Source organism: Canis lupus, chromosome 8, assembly GCF_048164855.1.
Source record: "Canis lupus baileyi chromosome 8, mCanLup2.hap1, whole genome shotgun sequence".
NCBI lineage: Eukaryota > Metazoa > Chordata > Mammalia > Carnivora > Canidae > Canis > Canis lupus.
The window spans coordinates 62,641,941-62,658,243 of NC_132845.1; the positions used below are offsets into that span (position 1 = coordinate 62,641,941).

The 16,303-nt window shown below is 52.2% G+C and overlaps 1 protein-coding gene across 9 annotated transcripts in view; it reads right to left on the minus strand.

Moving 5' to 3' along the window:
* The window catches only part of MAD1L1 (mitotic arrest deficient 1 like 1), a 353,832-nt gene that overhangs the window by 218,703 nt on the left and 118,826 nt on the right, over nucleotides 1-16,303 (minus strand). The gene's annotated exons all lie outside the window — the stretch shown is intronic.

Consider the following 16,303-nt stretch of genomic DNA (forward strand, 5'->3'; position numbering starts at 1 on the left):
GCGTCTACTCCCAATTCCCTGCCAAGTGAGATTCTTGCCACCACGGTGCCTGGAAGCCATTACAGTGCACACAGCCCACAGCCCAGGGCACTCAACAAGAGTGGGACACTAGCAGTGGCTTCCAGAGAGCCCTAGATTCCTCCGGCTAGAGATTTCCAATAACCCTGGTGTGAGCCCACTCAGCATCTGACTGGTTGGATGCTCCCAGGAAGCCTGACCTTCCATTTCTTCCCTGGCAGAAAGGAAGCCACTGATCTCTGCCCTGCTTTGCCTAACGGGCAACAGGGAACCTAATGAGACACATATCAAAGTGCAAAGCAAGTGTGAATCCCTCTGCCATGCCCCTGCCTACACGGGGGGCAGGAGAGGGGTGCACAAGCAGATCTCCCACCTGCATTCAGATGGGGTGGAGAAGCCATGAAGTGGCCTTCTCCAGTGCCTGGAAAGGCCTTGACAGACCCCCAGCTGAGATTTGCACCATGATTTACTTTCTGAAGCTGCACGTGGACCAGAAGGTGAAAACAGAAGAGGTCAGCAGCCAGGATCTCCACAGAAGTCAGAACTCAGAAATCGGTCTCCTGAGCAGACAGGCTGCCCAGCAGGTGACAAACCTTCTGAGCAAAGGACACCCCTGCACACCTAGTCCTGCTGACCCACAGGAAGAGAAGGAGGGCCCTGCCAGAGTCGCACGGCTGGAGTGTGTGCACAGGGGCACCCTCCCACCACAAGGTCAGTTCTGAGCAGCACAGGGAGGGCACGTGTTGGGGCCAGCAGTGCAACCACAGGCTCGTCAGTCTGGCTATGTGCTAGCTGTGGCACGACGTGTACCACATGCAGGGGAAGGAAGGGACAGGAGGGCAGAGGTGGGCTGTGCCTCCTCTGTGGGTCCTGCTCAGACTCCCCAGAGGGCCTGCCTTGGCAAGGGAGCAGTGACCCTCACCCCAGCGCCCTCGACATCAGGGCCAGACAGCACGCAGCTATCTTTGTGCATGCCATCTGATTCCCATCCTAAATGCCTCCAAATGTCATTACATATCTCTCTGAAAAATAAAGAAACGAACCTAAACAACAGAAACAAAATCAGAGAAAAGGAACGTTGAAGAATTTGCTCAGAGGCAGGGCAGGCAGAACAGGCCAGGCGGCGGCCATGGGCCCTGGCGCCAACCCGCAGGTCAGATAGGTCCATGCTACACACCCTCCTGAATGACCTTGAGATGTGAGAAGGAGAATTGGCCTTGCGGTTTCAATTCAATCCCACCATGATGAATAATCTGATTTAGCTGATCAGTGCCCAGCCTTCAAACCCACAAGTGGGGCTGGCCCCAAATCACAGCCATGGGGAGTCCACGTGAGGCGAGCTCTGTGTCCCCCAGTGCTGGCGTGCCAGGCATGTGGCAGAATGAGCTCACCACCCACCCCAGGCCCCTGAGACCCGACACACGAGGACACAGCAGAGGGCATTCAGGGCCTCAAGTCCTACGGGGCAGCTGCCACACACCCTGGAGCTCCAGACTGCAGGTGTTGGCAGGTTCAAGGGAAACAACAGCCGTCACATAATTAAAGCAACCCTACTGTCCAGCAACACAGGGCTTTATCCCAAGTGCCATGGACATGTCCAGCTTTGACCTCTCAGGACCAGGGAAAGGCTTCCACGTGTATCACGTCACTCCAGCCCCCAGCATCCCTGAGGATGAGCATCTGTGCACAGCCCCTGGTCATAACACACAGTCACACCACAAGCAGGCAATAGAGCCAGGTGGGGAGTCTACCAAAGGTGCCATGTTCCTGCTCTTACACCCATGCTCAGGTTTTTGCCTGCTTTTAGAAAGGCAAAAACCATTGACTACCTGGCCCCACGCAGACACTGGTTGCCAGTCACTGCCCTCTACCACAAGTCCCAGGTTTCAGGTTTGGAAAGGCACGAGGAGGTGAGACAGATGACCACCCCCCACCAAGGTGCTCTCCACCAGCATGCTGATGGTCATGGGCACATGAGGCTCGCCTGAGGTCATGTGAGTGCTGCGTTCCTTTCCAAAGAGATGACCTCTGAAGACACCATCCCCTCATCACTGGCACCCACTCGCTCACTTCCACACTTTCCTGTAAGACGCCCCCGCAGATTCTCTCATCTGCAAAGGACCTGAGCAGCTCCAGTCTGAAGCCACAGCCACCACACCCCACATGATGGCGACTGCTAGAGATCACTCCAGGGTCAGCTCTGAAGTCAGGGTGCATGGGCAAGAGGGCTCTGTGGAGGAGTGGGCTTGGGTGTCCCCCCACCTTAGTGACCCTGTCTGCCCACCACTGAAGCTGGGGGGTCAGGGTCGGGCTGTGTAGCCACCCTATAAGGGGCTCCTCAGTCTACAAGTGAGGGCAGGAGGCCAACAGAGGCCCAGCTGAGGCGGTAGGTAGAATCTCCCCCATATCTCTCTCTGGCGTCAACCAATGGCCCGTTAGCAGCTCCGTGGCCGAGGCACCCAATGTGCCGACCGTCGATGGACAGCTGCGTGTCCACGAGCAAAGCTGCAGCCTCACACGGCACAGCCTGCAACCAGCACTTGTGCTCCAGCGGCGTCCTTCCAGCTGTCCGGCAGTGCCTGATTAATAGACCCCATCCTGCCTGTTTACTCTCCCATTGATTTTGCCGTCCTCAACCCAAAGCACCAGTCAATACCCAGTTAGGTGTGGCCCCTTCGTGGGGATGCTGATGTTGACCACCTCCTAGAGAGCTGCAGTCCCCCCTCCCCCAGGTAGGAGCCCTCGTCAGGGATGTAGGAGATGGGGGCCATGTGGGGGCATGCCTGAGGAGGAGCGCTCCCTCCACGGGGATGACATTCACGTGGCCGTGGCAGACAAGCTCTCTAAGAGCTGGCACCCCACTAATAAACATCTCTAAAGCATTTCCCATGACGAACAACAGAAATGAAAGGAGAAAATGAGATTTTAAAAAATCATTAGTTTCTCTTTTACGATTTTTCTTAGTGAAGCTGAGATGGGAGAAGCATCTGCTCACCCATCACCGTGTCAACACAGCAGCTCACTTATTAACCCCACTTCCTGCTCAGCCCAGGCTCAGGGGCCTGGAAAGCTGACACTTGAGAAATGCCAGCTCCAAGCAGTTTATTTCCTCTTGAACTTTAACAACTGACTAAGACAGAAATGACCTTTAGATGGGAGGGCTAGTGCTTGTTGGGACCGCGGGAGCATGGCTGTGCTCCACCGCAGGGAGGGTGCTGGGCAGGCTTGATGTTGGGAGGCCGCCACCTGACCACACCCTTGCAGGTGACCAGGTGTCAGGGCACAAGGGCTCTCAGCTTTCCAGTGAGGCAGTAGAAGCTGGCTTGAGGGCTCTAGACACACCCAGATGACTGCCTGAATCATATTCCCTGGGGCCCAGAGGCACCCAAGACACAGCCAGCCTCAGACACGGCCTGAAGCACATGTCAGCAGAGGACTGTGGGCCGAGGGCGCAAAGACTCCCTGACACACTGCAGACACTGCCTCTCTCATCTTCCACGTGAGCTCTGCAGATCACTTCTCAACCTGTTCATGGAAGGGTGGCTTCAAAGAGCAGTGCCGGCAGGTGGGGGTAATGGGGAGGTGACGGACATTCACCAGTATTCCCCAGATCTGACAAGACAATTCAGAGAAGTTTGGAAGTATCTAAATAGATAGTGTATAAAAATAAAATTCTGGTGTAATTACAAATACTGTTCTAATTTTCTGAAATCCCTGGAGGAGAAAAGGGCCAACCATAAAGATAGTCATAGCAGCTCATGGCAGTGTCAGGCATGCCACGTGGCCCCACTGCCAGCCTCAGGAGAGAAGCCAGTGACCTGCAGGTAGTAGAAGTGGCTGCAGGGTGAGCACACACAACACCCACAGGGAAGGGGCAACATAGGGAGCACATTAGAGAGGTGAACACCAAACACAGCCAGCCTCTGGGCCATGGTGAGGGACACCGACAACTGGGGACGCCACTGCTCACCCCTGCCATTCAGCAGACACTCCACCTCACATCCCTGAATCTCCCGGGGGGATTCTGCAGCCACGGTCCAGGGAGCACCGTCAGGGCAGGAAAGAAGGAAGGAGGCAGCAGACATGACAGAGGCAAAGGCATGATCTCAACAAGGGGACCTCTGCTGGGGCCCATCTTTCTTCACACTGGAGACAAGGATGCAGCCCCAAGCCTGCACGAGGCACAACTGCCGGTTCAGAGGCAGGCATGGACTCACTGTTCATGCAACCAACAAATCAATGCAAACAGTGTCAGGCCCCAACCTGAGAGCAGACATAGGGTGACAGCCTTATTTAAGGAGCTCAGAGAGAGAGTGAGGCATGCCAGGTCCAAGGAGAGACATCTTACCAGGAGAGGCCAAGAGGACAAAGGACATAAAATCCCATAAAATGCTCCAAGGCCCAGCCTTGCTTTGCCCACAGCCACTAAGATTCCAGCAAACACCTACATACAGAGACCAATGACCAGACAATTCCCACACCATTTCCCGTGGCCCCAAGCTCATCATAGCCATGACCCCATGCATCAGACACAAAGAATTGGTGACCGGAAGACTATGTCCTTTGAAAGGACCCCTTCGTGGCCAATCACACTATCAGGAAACCCCAGGGAGCAATGATGAGTGGGTGCACCCACTGCAGCGCCATGTTCTGACAGAGGGGGACGCACCCCTAGGAGCCTGAGCCACGCTCTGTCCCCAACTTCACAGCACCAAGTTCAGACTGCTCCAAGGTCCCAGAGCATGCTCATCTACTCCAGCACCCCGCCCACGCCAGGAGTGCCCTCCACACGCCTCCTCATTGTCCCCAAACCACTAGGGGCCAAGGACCCGCCATTCACTATGCAGCCCCCTGCCAGCCCCACTTACACAGGGAGAGGGCATCTGCTCAATGAGCCTCTTGGTCATTAACATTATGAAACCATTTGTTGAATAAGTTGTTCTTTGAGTAAAATCTACACAAAATAAAACTCATCATTTTAAACCACATTAAAGTGAACAATTTCGTGGTTTTTAGTATATTCACAATACTATCCAAACATAATATAAATTCAAGAAGACTTTCTTCACCCCAAAAAGAAACCCCACACCCACTGGCAGCCCCTCCCCAGGTCCCAGCACCCACGTCCCACTCTGTGTCTGTGGATTCACCTAGTGTGGACAGTCCATCTTTCTGGAATCGTGCACCACAGGACCCTCTCTGACTGGCACCTCTCACCGAGTACCATGGTTTCGAGGTCTACCTTTACTATACCAGGTGTGTCCACATGGCACTCCGTTTAAAGATAAACAATGCTCCACTGGATGGACAGCCACCCCTGGTTCATCTGTGTATCACCCAGTAGACGTGTGTGTTCTGTCCAACTCTGGCTCCTCTGAGTGGCACGGTGCTGAGCACTCAAGTGCAGGTTCTGTGTGAACATACGTTTTCAATCCCCTCAGGAACATCCCTACAAGCGGACATGCCAGGCCAGATGGCAACTCTATGTTGACCTTCTCAGGACCTGTCAGACCATTTCCCACAGTGGCCACACACCTCGTATCCTGCCCATGGCCTTAACCCACAGTGGTTACTTCCTGTTTTCTTACATTAATGTTATAGCAGCATTACACATCATGACACACGATTACAGAGGTTTACTGCTACAAAGGCCACGCCATCCTCCCCCAGCTCCTGGCCATCCCAACATGTGTGAGGTGGGTCTCACGGTAATTTCAATGCTCTTCACGTGATTGTTGAGCATTTGTAGAAAAGTAGACTTAAGTCCTTTGCCCTTTGTGTTTGCGGTAAAACATATACAACATACAGTTTAACCATTTCTAAGTGGACACCAGGGGCATTGAGCACATCCACAGTTATTCAGCCACCACTACCCATTTCCAGAACAGTCCATCTTCCCACACTGAGACTCTGTCCCCATTAAACACCAACCCCAGCCCCTGGCCCCACCCTCTACTTCCTGTCTCTCTGAGTTTGACTCCAGGGACCTTGTACGCATGCACTCCTACAGTATTTGTCTGATGTCTGGCTCCTTTCACTGAGCATCATGTCCTCAAGGTTCATCCATACTGGAGCAGGTACCAGAATCCCCTTCCTTCTAAAGGCTGAGTGATAACCACATCGTTTGGATACATCCCTGTTTTATTATTTATTTAATTAATTCACCTGCTGATAGGCCCGTGGGCTGCTTCTCACTGTGGACTACTGTGAACACAGCTGCTACAGGATGGGCATGCAAGCATCTGCTCCAGCCACCCCATCCTTCCACAGCGCCTGCACCATGTTACACGGAACAGTTGTGATTTCTCTACTTCCTCGCCAACCCTTGCAGCAGCTTTCTGGTTTTTTGATGGCTGCCATCCTAACCCCATTGCATATGGGCCATCTGTGTCCTCTGTGGAGGGATGTCTGTTCAGGCCCCTTGTCCATTTTTAAATTCAGTTGTTAGTCTTTTTGACGTTGAGCTGTGAGAATTCTTTATGCATTCCGGATGCTAGATCCTCATCAAATACATGATTTGCAAGTCTCTTCTCCCATTCTGTGGGCTGACTTTTCACTTCCTTAACAGCGTCCTTTGACGCATTTAAGTGTTTGATTTCAATAAAGCTCTGTGTGCTTCTGGAAACATATTTGAGAAGACACTCCCCAGTCCAAGGTCACAAAGACTTATTAGGACACCAATGTTTCTTCCACGAGTTGGCAGCATTAGCTCCTGTGTTCAGGTCTATGACCCACCTGAGTCACCTTGGAGGATGTGCTAAGGCAAGCACCCAATGCGTGCTTCTGAAATTGCAGACCAGAAGATGAGGTAGGAAGCGATTCCTCCCCTTCCGTGTATTGGAATAGTTTGAGAAAGATCAGTGTGAGCGACTTCTTTAAACATAAGGTAGAATTCACCAGTGAGGCCATCTGGTCCTGGGACTTTCTTTGCTGGAAATATTCTGGCTGCTGATGACTAACCACGTAAGGTCTATTTGTAGTTCCCACGACTTCGATCCGTTCTGGCGCTCCATGTGTCTCGCCGAGACGGTCGAGCATGTTAATGCACGATACTCCATGATGCTCTCATAGCCCTTTCTCCCTCCATGGGGCCTGTAACAATGTCCCCACTCCCACTCCTGCTTCACTGACCCTTCTGTCATACTTGCTCAGTCACTCTACATAATGGTTTGTCCATTTTATCCATCTTCTCAAATAAATAACTTTTTATCTATTGTTTTCTTCTGTCCTCTCTTTCATTTATCTCTAGTTTTTATTATTTCTCTCCTTCTCCTTGCTGTGGATTTACTTTACTCTTCTTCTTCCAGTTTGCTAAGGTAGAAGGCTATTGATCTGAGATCTTTCTTCTTTTTAACCCAGGCCTTTAGAGCTGTAAGTTGCCTGTGAGCGCCACGTATGCTCCCTCCGCCAGTTTTGTGTACTCTGTGTACATCACTCACACCACACAGTCGTTTCTAATTCCCTGTGTTTCTCCTTCAACTCACTGATATTAGGGAGCATATGGTATGATGTCCGCCTGTCTGTGGATTTTCCAAATTTCCCTCTGCCGCTGACTTCTAATATTCATCTCGTTGTGGTAGGAAAATATACTTGGTGTGACTTTCAACTTTTTAAATGAGGCGAGGCTCATGTGGTGGCAGAAACTGTGGTCTACCCTGCATAATGCCCACAGACACGGGACAGGAATGTGGATTCTGCTGTCAGAGGGTGGGCCACAGATGCCTCCATGCCTCAACCTCCTCACCCACAAATGGGGATAAAAATCCCTACCTCACGAACTTCTAACACAAACTCAAGGAGAGTAGGTGTACCAGGTGAATGTGAATACCAGCTGTGGGCATAGAAGAAGCAAGCAACATTCAGGAAAAGCTTACAGACGCCAGTGACAAGTCCTTCCTTGTGGACACACTGGCCCATCGCTGATAAACACTCACCACGCTGCTGCCTGGTTTACCAGGTCTAACACAGAGCCTCAGCGGCAGGTAGGGAACACAGACCTGAGAGCACAGGCACAGGCAGGGGCTCAGGTACTCGCGGATACAGCCCAGAGGCCACGGGGGCAGGGCTGCCAGTGCTTCTGGGAGGACACTGCAGGTGCCACACGGTGGCTCTCCCAGGCGGCCCGCGAACACTGACCAGGAGCCATGTACTGAAGGGCATGGGCTTGTCCCAGTGAGTCACCCTGTCTCCAAAGAGCCCCCTTCCTGCGTGCACAGCACCAGTGCCTTTCAGGGTAAGATCCCGCTCAGCAATCCCATAGGCACGCGGCACCCAGCAAGAGGAGGAAGCAGGTTGGTGACAAAGAAAAGTGCTTCCCTTCACATAATTTCTTCACAGGAAATGGATTTCAAAGTGGCCATCTGTCTACCAGATTAGCATCCCAAAGCTACACAACTACACAAGCAAGGAGCCGGCTCTGGCTGAGCCCAGACTTCATCACTGTAGTAGAAAAAGTCCCATTTAAATGATAATAGTGCGAGGTGCTTATGAAGCATTTTATGGGAAGAAGATCCCAACTGCACCTCAATGCTTCCCAGCTACCAGGTGGGCCCTGGCAACTGGACACACCTCCCCTCTCTGCAGGTCCTCCCCCTGTACCTGGCAGGCTGAGTCACTGAGAAGAGGACAAGTGGGGGCACCCTAATCAGGGGACCACTTGCTCAGGCAAAGCCCCAGTTCCACTTCGGGCATGCCTATCTGAGGGAGCTCTCACCTGCCCACAGCCTCTCTTCCACAGCCTCTCTCTCCCTCGGCCACCGTCTCAGCCACCCACTCCTTCAAGTGCCCCTTCCTTTCCCTACTGGTCTCCCCCTGGCACCACCCACTGCCTCTGCAGAGGGCAACACCATGCACAGCACCCACCACCTAGGAGGTGGTCAACAAAACATTCTAAACAAATGAAAGGCAGACTTGGAGGCCAGGCACCCCAGGGCTGGGGGGGACAGGCAGGGGGTGTGCAGCAGGGTAGTGCCACATGCCTGCCCGCCATCTGCCAGCACAGGAGCCAACCCAGCTACAGAGGAGCCGCTAGACTCAGACTCCCAGACATGTGCACAGTGAGCAGGCCCCTTAGCACTGCAGTGAGGACGGAGTCTGGAAAGGAAGGGCACCCCCTAGAACACAGGCCAGAGGCACTGGCTGGCATCAACAATTCAGGGCTTGGGGTGAGCGATCCTCAGCCACGTGTATGTGCCCAGGCGATCCAGCACCTCTGTTGTGGCCAACATGCTGTTCATGCACCACCCCCCTATCCATCAGGAACATCCCCAGGAGAAGGGAGTCACCCTGTAGGGATGCCCGCAGCAGCTTTTCCTTCCTGCCACATCAGCATCAGCAGCTTGTGCTTCTGCGTGCTCAGCTGTAGCCGAGGGTGTAGTGGGCCAAGCAGCCCCAGAGACACAGAGGGAGAGGATAAGGACCCCACCCTGGGTTTCTCCTCAGCAGGCAGGGGTGAGGAAGGGTGGGGCCCTGCAAGCAGACCAAGGGGCAGGAGCCAGGTACGAGAGTGTGAGAGCACCTTGCACATGAGGATGAAGTCATGCAGCTAGAGGGGCGCACTTGCGGACCCACAGCCATGGTGCAGGGGTTATTCCCTTCCAAAGCCGCTACAGTGAGGACGGTGATCACAGTGGTGATGAAGGCAGGGGCTACCATGGGTGCCAGCCCTGTGCTCCGCACTGAGTACCCTCAGGCTCCGCTGGCCTCACGACAGTCCCAACAGGGAGGTGCTAATAGCCTTCCCATCAAGAAGTAAAGAAAACAGGGTGTGGGAAGGCTAAGACTCAGACTCAGGATGGAGCCCAGTCAAGACCAGACACCAGGTCTGTGTGACTGATGTCACACTCTCGAGCACAGTCTGGACCAGGCAGTGGGGTTCCTGGGGCACAGATCTGAGGACTGTCACCATGTTGCACCAAACGGGAAACGTCAGACAACATCACAGAAGACCCCAACACAAGCAACAAAAAAGACTTAAAAAACAGTGTAAAATCCACTCGAAGATAATTTTCAATACTAGAGAATCCAGAAGATGACAAAGCAATGGGGACATCCTGGGACAGTATTCAAGAGTCAACATCACTGAGACACCAGCTCCCCTAAATTAGCCCATGTGGTTAAGGCAAAGCCAATGAGAACTCCCCTTATTTGAAACAAGGTACTCAAACTTGGAGTTCATGTGGAGAAAAAAACAAGTGGGCCATGAGGGACTCTGCGGAAGAGAGAGGTGAAGAGGCCCTGGCTCCCAGCCAGGCAGCATCCTCACATGCGAAATACAAAAACGGGACTGAAACTCCTAAATCCAAGGAGCCCGGTGTCAGGAAAAGACTAGCAGTCTGCAAAATCTTGTTAAGACGACTGGGAAGTCTCTGGAACACACAGGGAGAGATCACTGCTCCAATCACACGATGACTCAGTGGTCAGGGGTTTGAGACACAAGACAGAGCCATGAAAGACCAAACCGCAGGAGAAGGTTAGGAACTCAGGAAAGACAACATACTCTCCATGCTCATCCAGAAACAAAAACAAAATAGAAGCATCGAAAGAAAAGGCTCATGTACTCAACTAGATCACAATTAAAAATTAATGTCTGAAAAAAAAAAATAAAAAATAAAAATTAATGTCTGTAGGAAAATTTCATGAGCAAATAGAGGGAAATGTCACACTGGGAAACCATATTTCCAGACAAAGGGCTAATTTTCTCAAGCTATTAAAAGCTCCTCTAAAGATTAATTTTTAAGAAGACAGAAGAACAGATAAAGGTTGTGAGCAAATAAGGAGAAAAACACATAAGTCACATCTATGCTGAGAGCACTTCACGGAGGAAGACACCCAATGGGTCAGCTTGGAAGGTGCAGGGCATGCGTGTGGGGTGATGAGGAAGACGTGCATGAGCAGCATGAGCAGCCACCCGACAGCCTCCACAGCGCCTACGAGACCTGTCACGGCTGCGAGGTGCTGCGAGGGGTGCACGAAGCAAGCCGGTGACTTCTCCTGAGCGGAGCACATGCTGGCACATGCCACATTCTGTGAAGACGTGCTCAAGCAGACTGGCACCGAAATACTGCCCACATCCCAAGTGGAAGAGGGACCAACCAGTCGAGGTGGACCCCGCCAGAATGTGTCTGGGCAGCAAGGAGGACCTTCCAGGAGGGCAGGCAATGGGAGGTAGGGTGCACCAGGAACCCATAGCCTGGGATGGCCCTTCCCTGCAGCCCAACTTGATACATGCACAGCTTGAGTTCCATGGGAGTCAGATGCCTGCTCTGGAGGGTGCAGCCCATGGCCTGCTTCCTTGAGACCCCACCAGGGGTTAGGCAAGTAAACTAACAAGGCCTGCCCCAGGACACCTGATGGGGAGAAAAGGAGGCTCCCCAAACATACCAAACCCAAAGGGCAGGAGGAAGAGGACAAAGCCGGCCCTCAGGAAAGGACCGGAAGCAATACTGACACAGCTTCACGTGGGTCTCAGCCCTCAGAACTAAAGAAGTCCTGGTCACATGGGGATTAAAGAGCAGAGCCACCAGAAGCCCTCCAATCGGAAACTCCAGACAAACGGCTCCATCAGTGACAAGGGGCAGACAAAGACAGATCGGGAGATGGCATGAGACAAATGCACACAGCCGCTAGCACCACCCACCCCTCCTCCTGTGGAGCCTGGAAGATGCTGCCAACAGGACAGAGGCACAAAGCGAAGGTGGCAGAGGAATGAGGTGCCTTAAGTCAGGGCAAAGAGCAGCTGGGAATGCTGAGGCCACACATGAGCTTAAAGCACAGAGCTTTAGAGAGAACAAGACGACCGGGAGTTTGAGACAAGGGGAGCTAAGACAGCAACCATGCATCTGGAAATAGGACTTCCAAGTTCACCCTAGCTCCTCCCTCCCCAAATCTACACACAGGGCTGGGGCAGCATGAGGTGTCTTCAGAAGCCAGGACCATTCTGTGCTGGGGCTGCGAGGGTGGGTGCACCATGGGCTGTCTCGGCCCACGGCACCTGAACCTGCCGGGTACAGGGGCCCAAGTAAAGGACAAGCTACTGAAAGCCACCCACACACGGAGTCTGGCCTGCACTGACTGAAGGGTGCCGGCCCACAGGCCCGGAGCAGGGCTGAAACAGTCAGGATGAAGCACAGGGTTGGTGTGAGTGTGCCCCTAAAAGACATAGGTCTGATGACAACAGTTTAAGCATGGCTTAGCATCCAGCCAGTGCAGCACAAACATGCCAATCCGGGTCAGAAACCTGGCTGCTGTGGGAGGGGCTTGCTCACAGAGACCAGCCTGCAGCGGGCAGAGAGCACACCATGTGAGCGCCAGTAGTTCCTATTCCTGTTTCACAAGAGAACCTCTGAGAACAAGAATTCCTGGCCAAGGTCACACGGCGAGTGAGGGACGGAGCAGACCTGTGCCCACCCAGGTCTGCAGGTTCCCGTCAGCCACCGAATAAGCCACCCCTATTCCTGTGCGCCAAAACCGCACAAACACATCATCTTACAGGAAAATGTGCAGACTTTCCAAACAGCAATTCCCCTTCTAAGGACTCCTCCCTAAGGAAATGGTTAGTGATGCGAACAAAGATTTTGGGACAACCACAATGGGAAAAATGGAAAAAATGAAAAAACTAACAGGTTTGGGTAAAAAAAACGTATTCATAAATAAAGTAGTTTAGAGATAAAAGTAAGGTTTTTTTTTTAAGATTTTATTTATTTATTCATGAGAGACAGAGAGAGAGAGAGAGAGAGAGGGAGAGGCAGAGACACAGGCAGAGGGAAAAGCAGGCCCCATGCAGGGAGCCCGACATGGGACTCAATCCCAGGACTCCAGGATCACACCCTGGGCCAAAGGCAGGCACTAAACCGCTGAGCCACCCAGGCTGCCCTAAAAGTTAGATTTTAAAGGAATATTTAACATGGAAAATGCTCATATAAGATTAAACAAAATAAGACCCAAACCACACAGCACACACGGTGTTATGTTGTCCTAAAAACATCAGGAAAAAACTATTCTGTACACATGTCAGGAACAGTCTCAGCCAACACGTTCACAGTGGTTTTTCACTGGACAGAAGGACTGTGGGAAACCTTATTCTCAGCTGTCCTGATTCCGTTTTGCCTTGTTTTCGTCAAATGCTATAAATGAAAATGTATTCCTTTTATAATCACAATCCAAAAAGCGTTACCCAAATGAAGTACTGACGTGGGTCTGGCCTGCCTTCCTCCCTCCCTCCAGGTGTGTAAACCTACCTCCCAGCACATGGGGGATGAACCATCACGGGGGCAATCCCACTGCCTCCTGCACCTCCACAACCAACGAGATGTGGACCAGAGCCCGCCAATGCAGGGCACTGGCCAAAGGAACCAGGATGAGGTGGCAGGAGGAAGCTCAGGAGTGCTGACTGGGTCCAGACTCCCCCAAAAGGTGCACAGCTGGCTGAGAAGACATGGGATGGAAAGTTCAGGCCGCCATATGAATGTGCAGAAACTGATCTCAAGGACATGAAAACAAATGGAGATACAAATGGCACAAGGAAAACCATCACAAAAGGGAAAGAGCCACCCCAGAAAGGAGGAACCCTAATGTGGGGGCTCAGGTGGTGGCACCTAGCAGCGCCCTGCCCAGTCACTCAGGGGAGGCAAAGGCCATCCTGGAGGGCCCAGGCCCCTATGCTGACCCTCGGCCTGTAGCTCCCACTTATGCGGCTGAACCATACCATCCACGCTTGGCAGCTGACTGCTCCTGGCGTGGCACAGCTGTGCACAGTATTGCTCCCATGCCCCTCCACTCAAGTGAGTGGAGGAGAGAACGACACACAGCAGAACCTACAATGAGCTCACCAGGGATGAGTGATTCAGAGACTCACAGGGCAGAGGGTGGGGTCAGAAACGTTCTGGAGACAGCATCATCCTCTTACACAGATTGGCTGGGAAGCCACATTTGTGAAGACATAAAGAAACATGGAAATGCTGCTGAGTTATCTGGGCAAAAGCACTCCATAAAGGGGAACCATAAGTGCAAGGGCCCCAGGGTAGGAGGAGCATGATGAGCAGCAAGGGCCAGTGGGAGCAAGAGGCCTAGAGAAGACTGCAAAGACAGGAAAGAAGTCACAGGCAGGGGCAGGAAAACCCCAGCAGGCTTGGGAGGCCCCTGGGGAGACTGTTCAGTTTCCCCTCAGACAGGACACCATTCAAAGGTTTCAGCAAAGAATGAACAACATGACCAACATTTTTACTGCCGTGTGAATGCTGCTGGGGTGAGGATGAGGCATCACGAGGTGGCCAGTGGTCAGCAGCTGGCCCCAGTGTAACCATGATAGAAGCAGAGCAGTTCAGTCCCAGACATACTTTGAGACCCAGCAGGCTCTGACCTCGCTGCCACTCCCCATAGCACACCAACCTCACAGGTAGCCCAAGGCTGGTCCCACTATGTGCCTTCTTGTCTCCTGCCCTGCCAGTGCCTGGCCCACTGACCTCTGCAGCCCCCACTGCAGGGCCTGACTGTCCTTCCAGGACCCATGACCCAGCTCAGTCCCTGCGGCCCACAGACCAGACTCCACTCCCCTCGCCCCTTCCTCATCCCCATGGAGAAGCCCACAGTCCCCACCGAGGCAGATTCTGATGCCACCTCCTCTCATCAGTGACCTACTTGCCTCTGGCAAGGCCCCCTGGCCAGGTCATCCCTGTGAACACACATCCTCAAACAAAGACTGTCTTGTCTGCATGTGTGCCCTGATATCAACCAAGCTACCTTGCTCTGACTCTGCCCACACTTGCTTATATGGACTTCCCTTGTACCCCCACAGAACCCACTACTGTCAAGATTACCACGAACTCTGTACAGCAAACTTCCAAATGGTCATCTTACCTGGTCAATCTGAGGCAGCCACATATTGGTCACCCCTGCTCTGTGACACGTGCTTGTCCATAGCTCCCAGAAACACCCCACCACCCCCCAGCCCTGCCTCCTCCAGAGCTCAGCCTCCAGGCCTCTTCCTCCTAGGTCTATGCTCACCAGAAGGAAATGGGTAGACAGACAGACTAAAATGCTAAGGGAACAGCCCCAAACATACAGCCAACGTGTCTAGTGATCACCACAGTCCAGCAGAGAAAGGTGGTCTTTTCCAAGAGTGACCAGGTCAACTGCCTATCCACCTGAAGAAGTATGATTCTGAAACCCTACACCTCACACCATGCCACACACCCATCACGGTGGGTCTAGAAGTGAAAGGCAAGACAATAAAGCTTTTGAAACAAATGCAAAATGGTTTTCTAAGTAACCAAAGATTTCTTTAAAGAAAACATAAAAAGAGGTCACCATATAGGAAAAATTGATGAGTTTGGCTCGATGAGAGCAAGTCTGCTACAGATATAAACACACACAGGCTATCTGAGGAACTGCTACAGATCAGAGCGTATAGAACAGATAACATGATGGAAAAACAGGCACAAGGCCCCACTGTGCATATCACAAAACAAGATGCCCAAGTGGCCACAGGACATACTGGTTGGTGCCTGCTGCCAGAATGGTGGAGAGAGAGGATGTGAGCAGGGCTCCCCAGCAAAACACAGGGACCAGAGGCTGCCATCAGTGGCACCAGTGGAGGACCCAGTGACCCCACCTACCACCAGCACAGCACACGTTCACCAGCAGCCCCAAGCTGAGAACCTCCCAAACAAACGCCAACAGCAGAGCAGTTTAAAAACCAGGGAATATTCACACAAAGGACCATCATGGAGCAGTGACAACGGGCGGACACCAACATACACAAGACACACATGACTCTCATACTGCATGTGAGTACAGGACTACACACAAGCCTGTCCTGTTCTGCATGCATGATATCACATAACTCTGCCTCAGTAAAGCTCAGAACAGGCCAGACCCGTCTCCGACAAGTCGGCTGGCGATCTCCAGGAAAAGATGAAGTGACAGGAAAGGGCAAGAGGTGGCTTCAGGGGCTGGTGACCTTCTGTTTCTTTATCTGGAAATTTGTTACACTATTTACTGGTAATTTGTGCTTTTCTTATATACACTACAGTTTTTAAAAGGACAACAGTCAATGTCTCAAACTGAAAAATCATTAAAAAGCAAAAATTATTATGAAACAAAATGTCTTTCAAAAGATTTTAAAAAAAAAAGATTTTATTTATTTATTCATGAGAGACACATTAAGAGGCAGAGACATAGGCAGAGGGAGAAGTAAGCTTCTGATGGGGGACTTGATCCCAGGACCCCAGGATCAAGACCTGAGCCAAAGGCAGACACTCAACCAAACCACTGAGCCACACAGGTG